The sequence below is a fragment of the Calliphora vicina genome, chromosome 3 (genome assembly GCF_958450345.1).
Source record: "Calliphora vicina chromosome 3, idCalVici1.1, whole genome shotgun sequence".
Classification (NCBI taxonomy): domain Eukaryota; kingdom Metazoa; phylum Arthropoda; class Insecta; order Diptera; family Calliphoridae; genus Calliphora; species Calliphora vicina.
The window spans coordinates 51,229,100-51,246,602 of record NC_088782.1 but is presented as its reverse complement, the minus strand read 5'-3'; the positions used below and the strand labels follow the sequence as shown (position 1 = coordinate 51,246,602).

At 29.9% G+C, this 17,503-nt stretch overlaps 1 pseudogene; it reads right to left on the bottom strand.

The window, feature by feature from the left end:
* Positions 1–2,495: 2,495 nt before the first annotated feature.
* On the bottom strand, positions 2,496–3,496 carry LOC135955459 (putative nuclease HARBI1; annotated as a pseudogene).
* Between the last annotated feature and the right edge of the window lie 14,007 nt (positions 3,497–17,503).

Below are 17,503 nucleotides of genomic sequence, written 5' to 3'. Positions count from 1 at the left end.
ATATTAAATATTATTCAATATTAAAATTTTTGTGATCATGGCACTTGTATTTTTGACAAATCTGACAAATCCATACGTAATATTAGCATTCTTTTTGTAGAGTGCATTTTAACATAACCAACTCATGCTAAATCGCTCACAAAAGTGTAGTCTTTATAATGTTGAAATTTAGCTTAAAGGCACCATAAACATAAAACGATGCCTTTTTGACACTTTTAATAGGCGTAAAATATTTTAGTGTTTCCTTTAATTTGTTTAACGTGACTGAAATTTGCCTTAAAATAAATTCGCAATCTTAGAAACAGCATTCTGACATTCATACAATATAAAACTACTTAAAGACATGGTAGAATATTTAAGCAAATTTAGAAATGTTTTTTTTTCATTTAAAGATTTCGGAAGAAAACAAATTGAAGAAGACTAATCAATGTTTTTTCTACCACAAATGTACATAAAGACAAAGCCACCCCAGTAGAAATTATAAATTCGCTCTGTATTTGAAGTAAAATTTTTGATTAGTCATGCATTTAATTCTGAAAATTTTGAAAAAAAATCTAATTCATAAAATCGATATAAAATTAAAAATCAGCCTGGAAGTATGCTGCATTTTTTATTAGAACTCATTACTGCTGCCCAAATAAATATGCCAACAAGACGTATACTTTATTTATGTAGTAGTACGATATAATTAATATTACTTATACGCATGTTATTGCAAAGAAATTCACTATCTATTGGCCGTATTTAAAAATTATGTGATCATATGGAAGAGTAGCTTAAGTCGATATAAGGGCGAATTGATAATAAACCCTTTCAGACATTATAGGGAAATAGTTGAGATAGAAAACTGAAAATTTCTGTGTAAGCAAATTTGAGGCTTCTAATTAAGAATATGAAGTCAAATTACAAGTAAATCGTCACACACAAACAAGAATTTGTTGAAAAATACTTTTGGATTTATTAAAGACCCAGCAGTTTGAAAAGAGCCAACCTTACACTAGCTATATTACTACTTGTACAACACACTAGTTAACTGTGGCTGGTAAAGTGGTAGTTAAATGGTTATCATTTGCACTACATTTCACCAGCATATTCAGTAATAAACAATAGTCAGATATTTGTCCTAAGTTTTTGAAAATAAATTCAAGAAAAATAAAATCTTCTAAAATATACCACTTCGATGGCCACATGTAGTGCTGTTTTCATTCTCAGTGATGATGTAGAAAATGCAAAAATAGAGAGTAGACTCACATGTTATTCTTAATAACAATTAGAGAGCAGTACAATTAAGAGCTCTGTGGTTTAGTGGTTAGAGCATTTGACTAGAAAACGAGAGGTTATGTGTTCAACCCCGCTCTCAGAAAAATTTATTTTTTATTTTTTTCTCAAATGCTGGAGTATTTTCACTATTGAATTTAATAGTGAAGTGTTATGCAGAGTGTGCCAATCGGCCACTTGCAATGACATCCCCGTGTTAAATTCACCAGTCAATAACGTTGCGAGTGGGTTGAAAATATACTAGTAGTAGTTCTTAGTGGCCAACGAATTCGAGTTGCGGAACTAGTGCAATGAACTGCAGGGGATATACAAGGAAATAAAAAGGTAAACAACTTGTGTCAATGTATGCTGCGCCTTAGGGCATGTGAACTTTTTTGTAATGAGTTTGAACAATTGATTATTTCTACTTTCGTATAAATTTTGTGACAGACCTGATTGTTTTTATTGAAATTTTAATTTTCATTTGCCTCCTAATGCAAATGTATGGTTAAGTTACATTAAACAAAGAGTTACCTAACATTCAGTTAATTTAACAAGAATTCTTAACAGCAAGTTAGAAACTATCATTAACAGTAATCAAAAGTTATTTAACTTTCAGTTAGTATTATTGTGAATAATGATTGAAACCTGAAAGTCAATATATTACAAAAATTAAATTTATTTAAACATTTATAAAAAAATAATGAATCAAAAAGAAAAAAGAAACAGAAAAGAGAGACATGGGAAAAACTAAAAGAAGAATTTTGTGCTCATTCAGATACTCATCGTACTTCGAAGATGCTACGTGAAGAATATGAGAACATGAAAAAGAAAACAAAGGGTTTTAATGTCATCCCAAAAACGAGAACTCTATCTTACGGGCGGTGGACTGAGCACTAATATAGAATCTAGTTCTACAACCAATCGATTGGCTGCATTAATGGGTGTTAGTGCAACTGGGCTGGAAAATGCTTTTGATGGAGACCGAATTGAATTACATGAAATTGAATGTCCTTCTGTAGTTGATATTGTAGATAATGATCAGAATGAGGTTCAAGACATTAATGAGGTGCTGATATTTACCGATGAAGGTGTAAATATAACAACAGAAGAGCAAACAGTAATTTTACAAATATGTACATATTCCTATATGCAAATATTTATTAACATGTGTGTTTATTGCAGAATAAAAAATGTTCCTCATGGAATCCAACAGATGTGCAATCAACAACTGGTAACTATAAGGATAGCAACTGCAAAGTCACAAAGGCACAATTTCTAACATGGGATTGTGTTATGTTTGCTGAAAAGTCTTCAGTATTAGTATTACTTTGATCGTCCGTAGTTTCCAAATTCAAACTAGACTCTTCTTCTTCATTATTTTTGTTTTCTATGTTATGTAATACTGCACACGCCACAATTATAGCCATTGCTGTATCTAGTGATATACGCATGCCTAAACTTAATATCGGAAATCGCCTTTTCAAAACGCCAAAACATCGTTCGATAGTATTTCGTGTTCGTATTTGTGACTCGTTGTACAAGATTTATGCATGTGTTAGCGGGTTAGCCAATGGAGTCATCAAATAAGGTTTAATGGCATAGCCACTATCACCTAACAAATAGTAATCTTGAAACTCCCCATTTTCTAGCTTTGCTTTTATTTTGCTATTATTAAATATGTTGCTATCATGAGCTGATCCTGGCCACCTACAAACAATATCCATAATTTCTAAATGTGCGTTGCAAACAGCCTGAAACATTATTTTGGAAAATGGACATGATATGAAGCGAAATATATACATAATTATATACCTACTTGTACATTAAAAGAAAAATATCCCTTTCTGTTTCGATACAATTCCCCATTATTTCCACCAGGGGATTGTATACGTATATGTGTACAATCTATACTTCCAAGAACTTTTGGAAATCTTGCAATATTGTAAAATTCATTTGCATTATTTTGGAGTTCTGTTAATTTTGGCATTTCTATAAATTTTGGATATAGTTTTGCTAATGCTTTTGATACCCTTTTCACGGTTCTACTTGCTGTCATAACACTAACTCCACAATAATCGGCGACAGTTATTAGAAAATTTCCAGATGCGTAAAATCGAAGAGTCAACAACAACATTTCATTAACACTTAAAGCACGATTTCTAAAAACATCAGTGTTTAAGTGATCTATATTAATATCTAAATGACAGACTATACCTCTTTGTATTTGTTTGTACATCTCTCGATATCAATTGAGCAACATAACGAACGCTCTCCTTGGATAGTCTGTATCTTCTTATAAACTCTTCATCCGCGATATTAAAATGGTTAAAGTAGGGTTTGTGGATATATTTTCTTCGTCCAGCTCTATTTTTTCCATTATATATGTTAAATAAATGGCTGAAATTATTTAAACGATGTGCCATTATTTGAAATTTGTTTTATTATATTTTTAAAAATTTGTCAGTTAAAAAATTAACTAGAAGAACATTTTGGATTAAATTTAACTTATAATTAGGGATAACAAAGGCATTGTGTTAATGATTTTTTTTAAATCTTTTGTTAAAAGTGTATGTTAGTGTTAACTTTGGTTTAATTTTGTTGGTGTTAACGGGCATTAATTATTTAAATACAGAAAGAAGTACAATATGAGAAAATATGTATATTTTGATAATCAATTTGATTTTGTATTATAGATAATGAAACCATGCTAATAATGCAAAGTATTGTAGTGTCAAAACCATTTGAAGTGTTTTGTTTTTAATAATGTTATTCTTTACCGTGAAATGTCATATTTAATTATTTTTTTTTTACTGAATTGGCTTGTAAAACCTCTTTATTATAAATAATAAATACAATATTATTGTATTTTTTTAACAATTCATTTGTAATAGTTTTGTATTTATTTTGGCATTAAAATGTGTAAAAACTTCACTTATAAAATAAAGCAAACCAACACCGAACAATTTGGTTATCACTACTTTTATTGATTGCTAGAAAATTCTAAAATTTAAGGCCAGAATTATTTAATAAAAATTATGTATGTATATGAAAACTTCTTATGTTTGCATTTTTTTTGTATCTACTGCCATTCCAATAAAATCTTATGAAATTATTATGATATACATTTTTTTATTTTTAAAATTTTCAAAGAATATTTACCATTACTTATTATAACATTTTGCATCCTCAATAAAATAAATATTGCAATCTTATCGCATATGTTTTCCAAAGAAAATACTTCTTTTTGTTCTCTTTTGCTTTTAAGCTACTTAGTTTGTAATAAATTGAAGCATTTATGAATGTCATTGTGGAAATAGAGAAATACACGCTTGTATTCCTCATATTAAGAAGAATGGTTTTTTCACAAAAACTTTGGGTAAGTTTTGGAATTTTGGGTAAATATGAATTTAAATGTAAATTGTACTATATATGCATATAAATACACTTATTCTAAATTTGAGTATGTTTTTTATAGATCTTGATATGCAAATATAGTTTCCAAAAGCTATTGTTTAAAGGGAAACCAAATATGGTAAGCAAACTGTAAAGTAAAATAAATATTTTCTATAGAAAATTTTTAGTATTGTTTGAATACTTTATACTTTTAGGAGAAAACATTTAAAATAGCATTATTCCTATAATAAAAGGACAAGCTCCATTTTAAATGGTAAGCATTGAACAACGACTTCTCCTAGTTCCCATACATATTTCTTCCCGGCATATCTTCGTCGAATTTTATGAAGGTCGGCCATAGCTCCCATATACTCATCACTTCTGATAAATGGATTAGCCGTCATATATTCTACGCAGATCCGTCCTATGTATGTAAAAATCATATTACTGTATTTTGTGACGTTCAGCCCATAATTGGCCATAGCTCGCACACGACCCAGTTACGATAATAACTATAACAACCATAAAATTCTTCTAAATATCTTTAAAATATGGGTGAGATTTTGCCGAAAGTATTTTTTGTTGATTATAAATGTTTGGTGTCCAAAAATGTCCAAAGATTTAGTACCCTACTCTTAACACATTTCCTATTAGCGTCCACAAATAAAAATAAATTTAAGGAACAATTTTTAATATTAAATAAAAACATAATATAAACCGGTTAACCGGTTAACGTTTTTTATAAAGAACAATATTCAAAACCGATTTTTGCAAAAACACACTTTTTCGGTTAAACCGGAAACTGTTTTTTTTAAATTTGCCGATTTTGTAACATCAAAACCGATAATCCCTGAGCTTAAGTTTTGAATTGAGATTTTCAACATTAAGGTGATGCGGAGACTTAAGACCACAAATTGGGGTGTCTCCGGCATATTAAAAATTAAAAGTTATGCCCAAATTTTTGTTCTCGATCCGATTTGAAAGATTTATGTATATACTAGCTGATCTGACAGAAGTTGTCCTGTCAAAGTTAAAAAAGGCTTTGTGAATTTTTGAGAAACGGTTTGAATTGAATTGACCGAGTTTTGGTCTGAAATATGAGTGATCACATATCGAGCTCCTTTTCTTGATTAAACGCTTATTGGCCAAGTTATTAGCGAATTTAGATATTTTGAGTTTTTATATAAGAAACCGATTTTTGTTAAGAAATATCAGTGACCACAGATCGAGCTGTTTTTCTTGATTAAACGCTTATTGGCCAAGTTAGTAGCGAATTTAGATATTTTGAATTTTATATAAAAAATCGATGTTTGGTCAGAAATATGAGTGATCACAGATTGAGCTCCTTTTCTTGATTCAACGTTTATTGGCCAAGTTATTAGCGAATTTAGATATTTTGAGTTTTTATATAAAAAATAAATTTTTGTTAAGAAATATCAGTGACCACAGATCGAGCTGCTTTTCTTGATTAAACGCTTATTGGCCAAGTTAGCGAATTTAGATATTTTGAGTTTTTATATAAAAAAATCGATTTTTGGTCAGAAATTTGAGTGATCACAGATCGATCTCCTTTTCTTGATTAAACGCTTATTGGCCAAGATATTAGCGAATTTAGATATTTTGAGTTTTTAAATAAAAAATAGATTTTTGGGTAGAAATATGAGTGATCACAGATCGAGCTCCTTTTCTTGATTAAACGCTTATTGGCCAAGATATTAGCGAATTTAGATATTTTGAGTTTTTAAATAAAATATCGATTTTTGGTCAGAAATATGAGTGATCACAGATCGAGCTCCTTTTCTTGATTAAACGCTTATTAGCCAAGTTATTAGCGAATTTAGATATTTTGAGTTTTTATATGAAAAATGTAATAAGTGTTTGTGTACGTGGACAATTTTTATTTATATAAAAACTTTTGCATACTATGTATTGCGAACTTTAAAAAAAAAATTAATTAAATTAATTAAAATTGGCATGGTCAATTTTTCATTCAGTAAAAACTTAAATTGGATTACTATGATCATTTAAACAAAAAATTAGCCAAATCGATGTAGCCGTTTTCCGATTTTAGATAAATCGAAAAAAGTGGGCGTGGTCAATTTCTTATTTCGTAAAAACCTAAGTTGGGCTATGCCAATTTTTAAAAAAAAAAATTTCTAAATCGGTCCGGCCGTTCTCTACTGATGCAATTACCAACGAACGACATTTGATTTTTATTTATATAGAAGATATATATGTAGAGTCAACTATACGAGGGCTACAAAAAACATTACTATATTATCTTTTATAGTTTAAGAGATATTTACCATTAAATATTAAAATTTTATGTTTTTTACTTCGATTATTCGACTAATTTTTATTCGAATGACAAGCCTAGCATTACAAATTATTTTTTATTTTTTAACGCTTTATTGATTTAACAAGAGAGCCTTCATGGTTAACTGGCACTCATCTTAGCGGGGTGGTAGATCTGCTCTACGGAGCCTGGATCGGGTTTGGATCTGCACAAGTTGTCTTGCAAGCGTATTGGGATGGTTTCGCAGCCTCACAATATATTTCTCACGGTCTTTCTTGAATTCTTCTTTTACCAATGTCACTTCTAAGTCTCTGTGGATGTTTTCATTTCTTATGTACCAAGGTGCTTCCGTCATGGTCCTAAGAATTTTAGATTGGGCCCTCTGTATAAGATCAATACTGGTGTTGCTAGCCATTCCCCTTAATTGAATTCCATATGTCCAAATTGATTTTAAAACGGTCTTATACAGGATGATTTTATATTCAAGGCTTAAGTTTGATTGGTCACTGATTAACCAATGAAAGCTAGAGGCTTTTAACTTCATGTGTTTTTGTCTTCGTAGGATACCGTTAACCTATTCGCAGGTATGACCAAAAAAAATATTTTTTTTTAACGGCAGTTTCAAAACTACAATTTCAAATTTTTAAAAATTTTGTTAAACAAATTTCAGAATTTGTTGATCATCACTTGGGGATTTATTGCCAACATAATAGGGAATAAAAATGTCAATACCTCCTATAGTTTTTCCGTACCTGCGATTTAAATTTTGCGATTTTCGAGAAAAAACTAATTTTTTTTGCCATATTTTTGGCGAATGAGCCGAATTTCCTTACTGTTATGATTTGTAAGTAAAAGCTATTCCGAATATTATAGTCCATGTAATTTTAAATATAGTCTGAAAGTTTTACTAAAATTGGAAAGCGTTAACCCTTAAATCGTGAAGGTGAAAGTTCAATATATGGAATTTCTCATGGAAAAATAGCGAAATGTTATATATTTTTGGGCCGATTTTGATTAAATTTAAGAAAAATATAACATGTATGTATTTATAATAACAGAACAAAAATTTAAATTAACCCTTAATAGGACTTGGGGTTAAAAAGACGTACGAGATAATTCTGCAGTTGACTAGATGCCATGAGTGGGTTTTCGTGGGAGCTAATAATGGCGGTATCATCAGCATATGTTGAAATTGTCGGAGGTGTAAATCAGATATAGCGTATCCTAGTACACTTCTCTGTGGAACGCCAGCTCTAATCTTGTATTCTCTCGTAAATAAGACTCCAGCAATTTATGAGTACATAGTGGTAGTAAACATTTGATTTTATGAACTAGACCTTTATGCTATACCTTGTCAAAAGCCTGAGCAACGTCTAAAAAGACGGCAGAACAATATTTCTTTAATTCAAAAGATTTTCTAATCTCTCCAGTTAAACGTTTGACCTGTTCAATGGTACCACGATGTGTACGGAAAACAGATTGGTGTACTGGGATAATGTTTCCATCATTCAAAAAAGGTATTATCTTTTCCTGGAAAATTTTCTCGAATAGCTTCGACAAACAAGGGAGTATGCTAATAGGTCTATAAGAAGATGGCAGGGTTAAATCTTTACCCGGTTTAGGTATCATTTTTATTTGAGAAATTATTCTCATTCTATAATTTAGTCCTGCATTTTTTAACTTCAGTTATATGTAAATAAATTCTCATATTTTAGACAAGGATAATTTAATACAAAAATTGTATACCAAAATACTTTTGTATGGTAAAAAATATTGTTTTATTAAAATAAATATAAAAAGTTTTCTATTTTTGTTATTACCAGGTATATGTATATTTATTTGCTTTATGGAAACTGGTTTATGTTATAATAACTTTGATGAAATTCTATTTCGTTTTTACGATATAGAAATAATATTAAAAAGTTATTGTTTGAAAGCAGCAGCAGAGCATTTATTAAAATAAATTCTTTGAAGTAAACCAGAACATTTATTTGGCTTTACAGGAAATGTAAAATTTGCTCAAATAGTAATACTTTATATTAATTTCGATAGAAGATGTCAATGCCATAATATACATAATTTAGAATTATTTTGAAAACAAAATAAAAATTTAATTTCAATTATTAAAAAGACTTTTATATTTTTTACGATCACACTTCATAGCTGAACGTTTAATTGAAATAAAATAAATGCTTGATAAATCAAAACGATGTAATTTACTTTAAAGCGTTACCTATTTGTAAACTAGGAAGGTACTTAATTTAATTAAAATATACTTATTTTTTTATTATGTATATCGAAATTTTTACCCCAAAGAACTCCAAAATATCAATTCAGGACATTTGGTGTTTTAAAATTCCCAATTTTACAATACTGCACTGTATGTTTATTCATGAATTCATTTCCATTAACATTAGTAATGTGTGATTGTAAGTATTTTTAAATATGTATGTATGTTTGTAATTTTCCTATTATTGTTGTGTCTTTAATGATTGTAACATTTTACAGTTAACCTATTTTAATGTACTACCATGTATTTATCTTCCGTGTAACGGAAATAATGACTACAGTTTCAGCAGTCAAACCGGTAGTTGGTGGTTGGGAAGCATATAGTAAAAATTCCAAAAAATTACATATTTGCAGTTAAATGTCTATAATTATGCGTGCTATTGCCTAAAACGTTAATGGCCAGTTCGGTTTTAGGTTGTGTTTTATTTTCCAGACTTTATTGCCGGCAGTGTGTATAAAATTGTAGTTAAAATTGCTTCCTAAATGCATAAATGTGCACGATGAAGCATAACGCTTAATGCTATTGTAATTTTTTTGTTTTTAGTGTTTTAATTTACATTTATTTGTCGTTCTTTTTTAAAAGTTTTAAAAATTTTTATTTGTCGTTTACGCAACCACTGGCAATAAGAATTTGTATTGTATAATTTTAGTATGAATTTAAAACTAACATTTCTATCATTATAAAATTTGTATTAAAATTAGTTTTTGTTTAATATTAATGATTAAACAGTGCAAATTTTTTTTTTTGTGTGTGAAATTTCTCACTGCTCTTCTGATTTTGTGGTCTAATTGATTTTTTGGCTTAATTTTTTCGAAGAACATGCTGGTTTTCTCACGCTTCTATCTCGGATAGCAATTGAAATTTTGTTTTCCTGTCTTCGGGGCTGTAGTTATAGATTATGAGAAAAAAGTTTAAAACAAATTAACCCGAAAAACTGCATCTTGTGCCTCAAAAATTCTGAAGAATCAAAAAATTTTAATTGTTTATATCTTTTTTGGCCCATAGCTGCCAAATTGTGGGATCTTCGTAATCTTCAGAAACAATATTCATTATAATATATTTGGGGGATTCAAATGGTCTCCTATTAGGTCGTATTGTCATAAAATATTTTTTTTAGTTTAAATAAATTTTTGTTGGTTTTCAAACAAAAAAGTTATAAACTAATAAGACTTTTAGAACTATGTTTATTGGTTTGTCATAAAATAACACTTTTTTTGTTTGCAGCACAACAAGAATTTGTTTAAACTAAAAAAAATATTTTACGACATTATGATAATACGACCTAATAGCAGACCGTTTGAATCCCCCAATTATATAATTCTTTTTTAACATTTCCCAGCTGTATTTTACATCAAATGTTCGAGAAATGTATGCAACATGTTTCAAAAGGCAAAACAACATGAATTAATCGCAAGAAAGCTATGTACGGCTATGCCGAATCTTATATACCCTTCACCAATTTATATTTTAAAATAAAAATTTTAAATATTTTTAGGTAACGACATTTAAAAGTTTTTTTTTATATTTTAGTATAAAATGTCAGAACCATTGACTTGTTGTTGAATAAAATATTAAGAAAATATAAACAAATCTTTTATTATGAAAAAGTGCAATATTTTTGAAGGACGGAGTATTAAAGAAGCATATTTTTGAATCTAATTGAGATATTGACTTGAATTTTTTTTGTAAGACCAAAAATTAACATATCTAAACAAAAAAATTTGTTTGGAATAAATGTGGATCAAATTGTTCCTAATATTTGCAGTCCTATTAAAATTTGTATACAAATTTTAGTTTTAGAAATTCAATAAATGTGTAGAGTAAATTCGGGTAATGTGGACTACCGTTTTGTTTCTTCTAAATTTTGGCCACAATATATATGGATATTAAAAAAGTTGTGAAGCAATATATTAGCTAATATATTCCCTAATTGTTTTTGCAGTTGAAAATTTTTTCCGTCAAAGGATAAAAAAAATATGTGAAAATATTGTAAGGAACCCAAAAACCAGCATTAAAAAAATTGGAGGGTAATATGGACCACTATATGAGGGTAATGTGGACTAATATTTAATACATAAAATTCATGAACCAGCTAATCATGAATGATTAAAAAATTTAACAAAGTACATAGTTATTGTCGGGTAATATGGACCAGTTGTACATAATCAAGTAATTTAAGTGGTCCACATTACACGAACTTGGGTTACAGTGGTAAAAAAATATTTTTACCTAATAATCTAAATGTGCTTAAATTCTTATCAAATATATGCAAAACTACGTGTCCACTTTAACTATATAAAACAACCAAACATTAAATTCTACAAAGTAACTGTACCAAATTTTGTTTCTTACTTGAGCAGAAAAAAATGTTGAGCACGCGCATTAATTTCAATAAAAGAATAAATAGCCAACATATCAATTACTCATGAAAGCAAATGTGCAATTGTGGTTTCAAACAAATTGTAAAATGTACGACGAATCAGTTTTATCATACCTTCAATAGTTTCTAAAAAAAAAGACACTGGTCCACATTAGACGCATAGTCCACAATACCCGAAGTTACTCTAATATGTAATATATAAAAGAGTAACTTTACTGACTGACTGAATAACTGACTGACTGATTCATCATCGCACAGCCCAAACGACTGAAGCTAGAATTATGAAATTTTAATTGTGGGTTCCTTTCTCCCCAAAACGATCCACTAAGAAGGGATTTTTGGAAATTCGAATGTTTAGGGGGTAAAAAAGGGTAAAAACGGGTAAATTCGGTAACCTTATATCTTCAAAAATAAGAAAGATTAAAAAAAACTTAAAATTGAATGTTACTCCATTTAAAAAATAAGCTGACAGGTGTCTCTTACTTTTTCGAAATTCGAACCTTTTAAGGGAGAAAACGGGTAAAAACTGTATTTTGGTACTTTTTTGGCACCCTATGTATCTTTTAAACCAATAAACATAGAAACAAAATTTAAATCGTATTCTTTACTCATCAAAAAATAAAAAATATAAGTTTGGTACAATTTGGAAATTCGAACCCTTAAGGGATACAAATTGTGTTTATATTTGGTACTTTTTCATAAAATATGTTTTTCTATAATTTGACATAGCCATACGAATATTTTACTATGAGCTCCTACCACGATACAGAAATTTATTTGAACAAAATTTTACCACCGCAATGGGGATAAAAAAGGTACGATAAAGGCGATAAAATCGGGAAAATACCTTTTATTGCAAATTATTAAGCCACTTTTGATAATTTTTTAACATTGGTTCCTCGATTCATAGAAAAATTAACTAACAGGTTGTTATTTGGAACTCGAGTGCCAAGGTGTATATTGGGCCAAATCCGGGTAAACAATTTGGTACTTATTTTAAAACATATTTATTCTTGGGTACATTTACACAGATTTTAATCATTTGAGACATGTCTGTAGCATTAACAATTTTTGCAAAATGGAATATTTTTAAATTTCAAACTTGATGGGTGTTCAAGGAGGAAAAGGGAAATTTGTACTTTTTCCTAATGGTACTTTTTTAACATTTTACCTGAGTGAGGTTAGTATTAAAAATAGGGGATTATATTTAGGTACCAAAATGTGAGAATTGAACTATAGGTACTTTTTTATTCTTCTAATGGTACTTTTAGAATTTTCTATAACAACGGACTTAGAAACATGAAATTAAGCATATGTGGTCCTAAGTGAGTGAGAATTCTAGGGGCAGACTTTGTGGTACTTTTTCTTTATTCGAATGGTACTTTTTGTAATGTCTTCACCAATGAAATAAAAAAAATGAAACATGAAATAAAGCTTATATGGAACCGAGTGAGTGGGAAACCACAAGTGTGGGCTTTTTGGTACTTTTTCTATATTCTTATGGTACTTTTTTGAATTTTGTATAACAATGGATTTAGAAACATGAAATTAAGCATATATGGTCCTCAGTGAGTGAGAATTCTAGGGGTACTTTTTCTTTATTCGAATGGTACTTTTTGTAATGTCTCCACCAATGAACCTAAAAACATGGAATTAAGCTTATGTGGACCCGAGTGAGTGGAAACCCACAAGTGGGGGCTTTTTGGTACTTTTTAATGGAACTTTTTGAATTTTCTGTAGTAATGGGCATAGAAATATGAAATTAGGCATATTTGGTCCCAAGTGAGTCAAAATTCCAGGGCATACTTCATGGTACTTTTTCTTTATTCTCATGGGTACTTTTTTGTATTTTCTATAATAATGGACCCAGAGTTTCCAGTTTCTTTATTGCAATTGTACTTTTTGAATATTTTATAATAATAAACCTAAAAAATTTAAATTAGGCACACATAATTCTGAATAAATTTGAATTCACAAAAGGTAACTTTCTTTTGCATTTTCTATAATAATGGACTCAGAAATATGAAATTAGACATTTACAATTATATTCACAAAGGGAGACTTAATAGTACTATTTCTTGCTTCTAACTGGGGTGGCGAAGCGCACCGGGTCAGCTAGTATTAAATATGTAATAAAATCTTTATTTATTAACAAAACTCAATGAAATTGTCAACATTTTTTGAATTTGTCATTCTAAATAAAAAAACTTGTCAAAAAATCAAAGGGAATCCCGCAATTCCTAAAAATTAAAGCGAAAATCCCAAAATGTTTTTTTTACAATTTTGCTCATACTTTTTGGATAAATAGGGAACACATCAGGATTTCCAATGTTGCTATCCGTTTTCTGATCCCAGCATTGGGATTTTAGAACCTGTAGCCCAAATTTAAAATTTTAATAAAAAATTGGTCAAATTCCGAAAAATGGGACATGTTTTTATACCAAAATATTCTGAGTAAACATACCGTACAGAAAAGTATAAAATTGTTATATATTCATAAAGAAAGGTTTCTTAATAAATTTTTAATTTTTAATTTGAAAATCGTTTATTTTTGGATCCATAATTGATATTTATCTGAAATTTTTTACATATTATTGGTAACACTATACAACAAACTCATTTTTTTTTCCAAAATTACAAGGTCCGACCAATAGATTTTGATAGAGGAGAGATTAGAAAAAGACAAGTCTGTTGGCGTTTTGAAAGTTTACATCTAAATTTCATTGAGGAGGGGTTAAAGTTTCCCAACTCTAGCAAATTCTTATTGTTAATCGGCATAAGAAACCATGTGATCCTTACATTTTAGGTATAAAATGTGTTCAGGAAATTTATGTCAAATGTTACGGAGAACATTTTTGGAGAATATGTTAACCCTCTATATCCTCACGGCATGGGTCTTTCTTGTCCTTCTTTAAAAAAGAGCAAAAAACACCAATAAAACAAGGATTTAAAGTATCAAAAAGTTCAAATTTAACTAAAATCACTAATATCTCTATTATTTTACCTTCGATAGAAAAACTGGATAGGAAGTATTCATTAATTAAATTTGTTTAGTTCTAGACAATTCCACTTCATTATCAAACAATGTCCAGCATATTTCAGCGCCGCCGTTGGAGCATTAGTTGGTCCATTTTAATAAATTAAACTCGATATTTACAAACTCTATATTTACTGTACTCTGAAATATTTAAAAACATTTGGGTTAAAATAATTTCTTTTTTATTTTATTTAATTTCTTAACCTCCCTCGTAAAAGATATGTTCAATTGCAATTCCTCAGCAATGTTTCTGTTTATTTAATGTCTCATACAAATGTTTCCTATTTAATTTGTAATAATGGAAATGGCTAAATTTTTATGACTTGTTATAACAATTTTACGGTGCAACAAAATTCAATACTGTTATATTTCAAATATTCTAAATGTAATGTGTAAGCGGAAAATAAATATAAATTACCTTGTAAATTCTACTGAAGTTACATTTGTACAAGCACAAATCAAATGGTAAAACAATAAAATTTTCATTAAATTAAATTATTATTTTTTTAAATTCTGTGCGGAAATGGAGTAATTGGAGCAAATGCGTCATAAAAAATTTTAAAAGCATTTATGTATAAATTTAGTCATATAAATATTTTACATTCAGTAGAAATTATTCTCGTGTAAATGGAAATCTCAAGATAGGTCTATATTTAAATATAACTTTTCTGAAAATCACTATAAATATTGTTATAATTTTACCTGAAACATTAACATTGTCAAACAATTTAGTTCATTATATATTGTTTTATTATAAAAGTTATTGTTTTTTTATCTTCTTGGGACAGCACCCTTACTCCTGCAAAACATTGTGTTGGAACTAGGGAAATAGGTTATGGGAGGGAGAAAAGAGGGTGTAGTGTTTGTGGACATTCGATGAGAACTTTCCTAAAACAGGAAAAACTTCAGCGGGAAGTTTGTTGCACATGCCGGCAATACGGCTAAAGTATACAGAAAAAATTAAATAGTAAAAAACTGAACAAACGTTTAGTTTTTCTGAATATTTCTTAAGTGTTTGCACCCATTATGGCTGTAGTAGAAAACGGAATAAAACGTTCAGCCTTACGTTGAATGTGCGTTCAGCTTTTAAAAATAAATAATGAACAAAATTAATTACCATAAACTCCTTTTTCAAATACACACTGTCTTGTTCCACTTCTTAAAAGGCTTCTCACGAATATCTTCTCGGGGTCCAATTTGTTTAATAGATGTAGATGCTTATACTCGATTCCCGCTTCTATAATAAACATTTATATTAGTTAAATAATATGTCCAACAAATAATTATATATTCACATAAATACATATGTAGGTAAACATATATTTATACAACTTATCTTGTAACTCCTGCAATAGAAATTGAGTCGCTCTAACAAAGCTTAATGTTAATGTATGGATGTCAGTACATGTATTAAATATGAACCACTCACTTCAAAAATCAACTCACAAATGAGATTTGGTCAAAGTTAATATTTGTTGTTTTTATATTAGAATCCCGTCCACTATGCTGAACGGCAGTTATGCTAAATGAGTGTTCAGCGAAGAATTATTTAATTGATTTTAAAAATCTGAACAAAACGTTCAGGTCGCTAGTAGAAAAGTTTGGTTTTTAATATGCTGCGTTCAGAAAAACGTTTGCTTGGTCTATTACGAGCTAAACGTCGCGTAGTAAACACCAAATAAGCGTTCAGATCTTGGATATTTGAATGCGACTTTAAAGGGGCGTAGTAAATGTGCCTAGTAGAATTCAGTTCGACTATTTCTAAACGATGCGTTCAGATAATTTAGTTTTTTGTGTGTAGGGATTTTCCCTGTAGTGTATAGTGCGGTCCACTGGTCAATCGATAACAAAGGGATGTGTTCTTGATAAAAAACGTGTTTAATGTAAAAACCTGTGAGTATCAAGAACAGATTCCCTTATTTCGTCAGAACACGTTCCATTGTAGAACCGATAGAACGGTGAAACGCAGACCACATTTCGTCGATGCTCCAGCTAATCAATAGAGCTGAATAGCCTACTGTTTCCAATAATCCCCTTTACCCTCTCCTTTACGCTACCGAGAATCTCCAAAATATACTTTGAATCACCGGCCCATACATGGGAGTTCTATTCCATTTTCGGTCGGATAGAAGGTGGTGTAAATAGTGAGGAGATCAGATGGAGTGCAGTAATTTCTACACCGTTTTAGAAAACCGAGACACTTGAATGCTTCTTCCGACACATGAAAAATGAGTTTAGACCCCCGGACAACACATTGTCTAGAACATTAAGAGCATCTGATTCCACAATATTTAAACTACCCATAAATACAGATGAAGCGACATGGCCTGTCGTTCGTATTTGTGTCAACATGCAACACTGATAGGCTTGGTCTGAAACTGAATAAACATGAATGTTGGAATTGTGACGTAGAAGGTTGTTTAGAAAAATAAGAAATAGAGTACGATAAAGAATGGTACCCCAACAACTCGTATAGTATTATCTCTGAGACTTCGAGAGAAGGTATTACCGATACCAAAAGCAATAAGTTTTGACAAATGTGAACCAAACTCAATCGAACGCCTTTGAAATATCTACACCGAATGGTATCAATTGGATCTTAAAAGCAGTTTTGAAACCCATTTTGTTTTATGGAGTAGTAGTGTGGTGGCCGTGCATCGGAAGGCCGTGCATTGAGTTCTAGAGACCACTGCGATTCTGATTACAGGCGCTACTTTAAACTGGTTACCAGTTGATTTAATGGTGATACAAATGGCTCTCAATTCTGCTGTACAATGACGACCTTGAGCACTCTAAAATACTGAATTACTATGGGCACATACATAGCAATATCGGTTACTGCATCGC